The 7,155-nt window shown below is 45.4% G+C and overlaps 1 pseudogene; it reads left to right on the top strand.

The window, feature by feature from the left end:
* The first annotated feature begins 919 nt into the window (after positions 1–919).
* LOC101519099 (deubiquitinase DESI2-like) lies at positions 920–1,837 on the top strand (annotated as a pseudogene).
* The last annotated feature ends 5,318 nt before the right edge of the window (positions 1,838–7,155 follow it).

The raw sequence follows: 7,155 nt of genomic DNA, 5'->3' as shown, positions 1-7,155 counted from the left end.
TTTTAATACAAAATTCTAAGCATTAAATGTTTTAGAAACAGATTAGTGTGGGGCCAGTGATGTGGTATCTTAAATAAAGCTGCTGCTCTACCTGTTAATCAATATTGCAATATGGAATCTCCACCAACCCTTTGCTGAGATCGGTCAGGCAGCCTGCTGAGTGCTTTGGATGAGCCAAAGTCTTCACATGTGCCTGCACAGCCACTCCAGCACTGCTGCTGGCCATGGGGGTGGACACTGGTGTCAGTCCCATTCCAGTGGGTGCTGGGCCCATGAGCCCTGGGGGACAGGGGTCCGTTCATGCCTGGATCCTTGGGCCCACCTGTGAGAACTGTTACTCCTCACTGGAAAAAATGGAGGAGTGGACAGCGGGTACTGAGTCACATTGGACCTAGAGATGGCATCTGGGTCTATAGCAGAAGAAGAACAGAACAAAATGGACAACTACTCCAGCCAAATGATGCCAGCAAATATCTGGGTGAATGAAGAATGGAAGGTTGACCATGTAATTTAATGGATATTGGAAGTGTTTTCTCATCCTTGAAGTGGCAACATTGAGAATACTTCATAACTATCGAAACCACCTGGGCAGAATCCTCACAGTATGTGACATTGAGACCATGGTTCGATATTGGATGTTGGTTCCCCATCCCAGATTAATGGGGTGGTTGAAAGGCTGGGTATGGTTACTACCATTATCTCACCCCTACCCTACATACAGGAAGGAAAAAAAGAATGTGGATCTTGCCCACATGTCCGCAGCCAAGGGGAATTGCCTGAGCCTGATCGGGGCCTGCCACAGGTCTGTCCTTGCCCTGCACAGGCTCCTGTTGGTGGAGCCCATGGAGCGCCGAGGCTGCCCAATTTTTCCACCCTGGCTGAGAGTTTAGCACCCAGCCCAGACCCCCTGAAGAGTGCCATGGGGGTGGACAAGGTGGTGGCAGCAGCAACAGGGAGAAGTAGGAAGGGGGCTAACCAGTTAGTGGTGCTCAACTTGTACGACATGTGCTGGATGAACAAGTACACCTCACTTATTGGAATTGGAGTTTTTAATGAATGAATGGAAGTTTTCGGTAGAGAATTTGCTTATGGTGGCCATCCTTACCCTTTTCTGGAATATTTGAAATTTTGCCAGGAAATGGTTCTAAACTAGGAGAGTCATTTCAATTTAAACAAGCTGCTGTTTTAAGAAGCACTGACTTCCTAGAAGATGATAAAGAAAAAAATTTTAGAGGAACTGGGAATAGAATAGAAAGGCAATGCTTATCATTTGATGCATAAAAACTGCAATCACTTCTCTTCAGCTTTATCAGGGCTCAAGGTCGGCTTTGTGGGCTAGCATCATCTAGGAATTTGTGAGATGCTATTATCTCTGCCCCACCACAGATGAAGTGAATCCTAATCTTCATTTTACCCTGCTCCTTCAGATGATTCACAAGCTTATGAGACTGTCAAGGATCCCTAGTCTTTTGGATAGCTTAGTACCATAGAGATCACCTGGTCAGCCTTCAGAGGCAGACAAGCAGGCCTGAGCCCTCTTGACCCTGGACATTACACTGTTGTGGAATTCATCCTAAGATTCCTAGAATAGTAAAATTGGCAGAGATTCTTTGTGGGAAAGATATTCCTCACTGGATCAATTGGCTTGCCTACTTCAGCTTCTGCATATCCTGTCTACAGAGTTGCCCCCAAAGGGGCGTCTCACACTGGCAGCCCTGCAGGTCAGTGTCCGCCGGGAGCTGCAGGATGAACTGGAGGAGCAGAGGATGCTGCAGCAGCCACTCCCATGCCTAGCAATGCAGCGGACTCCAGGCCTGGGCTCCACACTAAACTATAATTCAGAACTGTCTCTGGCAGCAGAATATCTCTAGAGACGTTAACAGAGTAAGCATCCTTTGGATATTTTAGATGCAAAGATAACTCTCCCCCAAATCCCAGTTTTTCAGGTCAGGTTTATATTTGTAATTAAAAAAAAAATCTGTTGGTACAGGAGGAAGAACTCTGTATAAAGCTGACATCTGTTTTTTTGTACCCACTTGTAAATTTGGATTTCTTCTGTTTTACACAAGCTCTTTTAAGTTATATTTATAGTATTTTGTATCACTGTTCACAAATCTTGCATGGACTCCTGACACCGTAAAAAGATGACAATCTTCATGTCTTCAAACTTTAGGCAGGTGATCTTGGTACACTTCTGACAATTGCCAGAGCCATGGCATACATAATAGGCATACTTCATGCACGTGGTTAGAGTCCCCGTTCCCTGCTTATGTAGCGTGTTAGGTCTGTTTATTTTCTTAACATTGTGGGCAGCAGGATGATGAGAACCATACTGGCAAGAGATGAGGAGGCACAGCTTGGGAGCCTGAGACCGGTGCCCCTGGCGCTTTGTCTCCTCAGAGTAGCACATTCCTGAGGTGCACACAGAATGATTGCTTTCACCCAGTGTGCATCCACATAGGTATGCTGGGGCAGTCTGTGTCTGGCTTAGGTGCCACCAATTTTATACTTCAGTTGTTCTATGCTAAAGATATTCTTACAGTAATTGACAAGTGTTTTTTGCACATGTTTGTGGGGAGGAGATTCATTTGTATCCACATTTATTTCTTCCCTGCACAGGGCTTTGTTGATGGGGTAGAATATCCCAAGCATAGCCTTTTGAGTGGCAGTATGAGTTGACATTCAACTGCTTTTAACTATACAGGCAATTTTTAAAAAAAAAAGATTGATTTATTTTTATTGGAAATGCAGATATACAGAGAGAAGGAGAAGCAGAGAGGAAGATCTTCTGTCTGATGGTTCAGTTCCCAAGCACCCACAATGGCTGGAGCAGAGTTAATCTGATGCCAGGAGCCAGGAGCTTCCTCTGGGTCTCTCACATGGGTGCAGAGTCCCAAAGCTTTGGGCCGTCCTCGACTACATTCCCAGGCCACAAGCAGAGAGCTGAATGGCAAGTGGAGCAGCCGGGATTAGAACTGGTGATCATATGGGATCCTAGCACGTTCAAGGCAAAGACTTTAACCACTAAGCTATTGCACCAGGCCCCAGGCTACTTTTTATACTAGACCTTGAAACCTAAAGTATCATATCCCCAAAAGACTATTCTTTGATATTTCATACCCTTTATGTCCCGTATCAGAAATTGTGTGCCAAGGATGATTAGTTTATGATGGAAGTAGTTGGACCTCATGAGAGAATGGCTAGTCTCACTAACTTCTGCTTGAAAATCCTACTGTGTCTTAAAATCTCCATCTTTTTTGTTCTCTCAAATGTATGTCTCTTACACAGCATATTCTAAGATTCTTGCAGTTGTCATCACAGATAACTCCTCATTAGCAAGGAATCTGTCTGCCTGAGTCTACTCCCAGTCTGACCCTTGGATGTAAAAACCAAGTCATTTCATCTGAAATTCACTTGTCCTGCCTTATGAATGAATGTCCTATGTAAAATATTGGAATGCAATGTATGAAAAGAAAGTGACTTCAGCTTTATAAATATATGGCTAGACTGAAAAAAAGATGGCCGACTGCAGAGAGCTGGTGTAGGGTGGAGTAGGGAAGGAGGGGAGCCGATCCAGCAGAGAAACAGGCCAGGAGGCACGAAACTGTAGGGAGAAGAGCGAGAAGGTCACTGGAGTTCACTAAAGCAAGAAGATCTACACAGCGTGAAGGAACAGCCACAAAAAGTAGGAAAGAAAATACAGAATGCTGCGAGAAACCTGGTGAGTCACGATCCCAGGCAGGGGGAAGGCAGCAGAGGCTCAACCGCCCCAGGAAAACAGAGGCGGCTGGAAGGATAGGCGCCCACACCGACAGGGGCACCAGTCCCCTGGAAGGCAGGAGCCCCCAGAGGAGGCTACTGGACTGATCATTGGGTGCATTATCCCTGCAGAAGTGGAGGAAAAGCAGGGGAGATTTCCCAGAGGCTTGCCTACCCGCTGCTCAGTGGCTCTGGGAGAGTGCAGAGGGAACAGGAGCGGCGCTCTGGGACTGGGGCTCAGAGATCCCTGTATCGGCTCCGAGCTGTGGACTGGCTGCGGGAGAGTCCGTGAATCTTGTTGCTGGACTCGCCCGGAGCCCCAGAGGCTGGGCAACGCTCAACAGGGCCTCACGTCCTGGGCAGAGGAGCAGACTAGTGGGGGCACGTCTCACCTCAAGGGCTCTGTGCCTCTCAGAGATCCGCTTCCACCCTTGAGAGAGTGCAGCTGAGGAAGTGGCTTCTTCAGGGCGGAGTCCCCAGCTGGGCTCAGCTAGAGAGGCCAGACCAGAGCGGGCTCAGCTGAACTGGCCTGACAGGTTCTCCCAGCAGGAGCCCGCTCGGAAAGACCTGCCTGCGGTGTTGCAGCCCTCAGCGGAGCCCTCAGCGCTTCCGAGTTTGGCACTGGGGCCGCGGAGATCTCCAGCCCAGCACAGGCCGGGATTGGGGATTTTAGACTCCCAGCAGCAGGAGCCCTTGCTGTGCTAACCTCAAGCCCTGAAGGAGAGTCTCGGCTCAGCACTGAGGCAGAGACCCCCGCTGTATTAGCCTTGTGACCCAAAGCCCAGGCGCGGCTCAGCAGAGTGAATCTGTAGGGCACTGCCTTTGAGAGGGAGCCACAGGGGAAGGGGCCTGGCACTAGGGCTGGCCCACAAAGCCTCCTGACCCAGCTCGGGGCTGTGATCTACAGACCCTGAAAGCAGCTGGTGACTCAGGCAGTAAGCCCTGCTGGGCTCAGCCGGAGACCCCAAACCAGAGCCAGCTCAGCTGAATCACCGCTAAAATCTCAAAACAACAAGAAGCAAAAACACAATGAGGAGAAGTATCAGAAAAAGCAATGACCCAGAAGAAAGATCAAGCACTCCCTCCCAATACAACCAAAAACTAATCTCAATATCTGAGATGCAAGATGAAGACATAGAGGAATTATCAGATAAGGACTTTAAGAAGCTAATGATGAAATTCGTCAGAGAGAGTGAAAAGCGCTGGGAAGAGTCTAAGGCATTCGAAAACCATATCACTGCAGAAATAAATCAAGTCAAAAAGGGAATCCTCGATATAGAGCACAAAATTGAAAGCCTAACCAACAGAATGAACACAGCAGAGGACAGAATATCAGAATTGGAAGACAATCAGAATGAAAGGCAGCAGCTCATCAAACAGTTGGAGACAAATCTAGAGAAAGCCAATAGGTCCATACAGGAAATGAAAGACAACCTCAAAAAATCAAATATTAGAATAATAGGCCTTCCCGAAGGAGTGGAAAAGGAGACAGGCTTGCAACGGGCGCTCAATGAGATAATACAGGAGAACTTCCAGAATATTGGAAATATAAATCCAGCACAAATCCAGGAAGGACAAAGAACCCCCAGTAGATACGACCCAAACAAATTGTCTCCCAGACATGTGGTCCTCAAGCTACCTTCAAGTGAATACAAGGAAACCATTCTAAGACAAGTAAGAAAAAAGGATAAGATTACTTTCAGGGGAAGGGAAATCAGGATCACAGCCGACCTATCAGAAGAAACGCTCCAAGCAAGGAGAGAATGGGGTAAAACCTATCAAATCCTGAAACAAAACAACTGCCAACCAAGAATAATGTACCCAGCAAAGCTCTCATTTATATTTGAGAATGAAATCAAATACTTCAACAGTAAAGAGAAACTCGAAGAATACATCAACACGAAACCAGCTCTGGAAAATCTCCTCAGGAAGGTGCTAAACCCAGAAAGAAAAAATACAAACCAAAATCAAAGATGGCAAATGGGAAGGCCTCCCCACTAAAACCCATACAAGAAAAGTCAACCAATCAAGAACTCTAATAGTCGCAAATACACACTTGCACACTTACACTCATGGCAGCCTAAAACCAATTCCTCTCAATATTATCTCTAAACACAAATGGCTTAAACTCACCAATCAAAAGGCATAGATTAACGGAATGGATCATCAAACAGCACCCAACTATATGTTGCCTACAAGAGACACATCTAACCAGAAAATCCTGTAAGAAAGTTAAAGTGAAAGGATGGAAAAAGACACTTCATGCCAATGGACGAGAAAAAAAGGCTGGCGTAGCTGTTCTAATCTCAGATGACCTAGACTTCAAGCTGACAGACATCAAAAAGGACAGAGAAGGACATTATATATTGGTGAAGGGACTGATCCATCAAGAAGTAATTACAATCGTGAACATATATGCACCTAATTCCAATGCACCTAGCTTCGTGAAGCAACTACTTACAGACTTAAGGGGAGAAATAGATACACACACAATAATAGTGGGCGATCTTAACACCCCGCTAACAACTATAGACAGATCAACAAAACAAAAACTCAACAAAGAAACAACAGAGCTCATATAAACATTAGAACAACAAGACTTGGTAGACATTTATAGAATTTTTTATCCTAAGACCACAGATTATACATTTTTTTCAGCAGTGCATGGCACCTTCTCCAGGATCGACCACATGATAGGACACAAAGCAAATCTAAATAACTTCAAAAAGATAGGAATCATACCATGTACCCTCTCAGACCACCATGGAATGAAACTGGAAATCAGCAATTCAAAATGCCCAAGTAAATACAGAAACTCTTGGAGGTTGAACAATATGCTATTAAACGAACAATGGGTCAGGGAAGAAATTAAAGATGAGATCAAAAAATTTATGGAAACCAATGAAAACTCTGATACAACATTCCAAAACTTGTGGGACACTGCCAAAGCAGTGCTACGGGGTAAACTCATCGCAATTGGAGCTCATGTCAAGGCCCAAGAAAGTCGCCAAATACAGGAACTAACCACACACCTCCAGGAACTGGAAAAGCAGCAGCAGATGAGCCCCACACACAACAGGAAACAAGAAATCATCAAAACAAGGGAGGAAATCAACCAGATAGAAATAAAAAAAACCATACACAAAATCAACGAATCAAAAAGCTGGTTTTTTGAAAAGATAAACAAGATAGACACCCCGCTGGCCCGTCTGACAAAGAAAAAACAAGAGAAAGCAAGAATTAACAGCATCAAAGATGAAAAAGGCAACATAACAACAGACATTACAACCATTAAGAACATAATCAGAAATTACTACAAAGCTCTGTACTCCAACAAATCAGAAGACCACCAAGAAATGGAAAAGTTCTTAGACTCACACAACCTGCCAAAACTTA

Source organism: Ochotona princeps, chromosome 12 (assembly GCF_030435755.1).
Source record: "Ochotona princeps isolate mOchPri1 chromosome 12, mOchPri1.hap1, whole genome shotgun sequence".
NCBI classification, from domain to species: Eukaryota; Metazoa; Chordata; class Mammalia; order Lagomorpha; family Ochotonidae; genus Ochotona; species Ochotona princeps.
The sequence above is the reverse complement of the archived record's forward strand: the minus strand, read 5'-3'. Positions and strand labels throughout refer to the sequence as shown.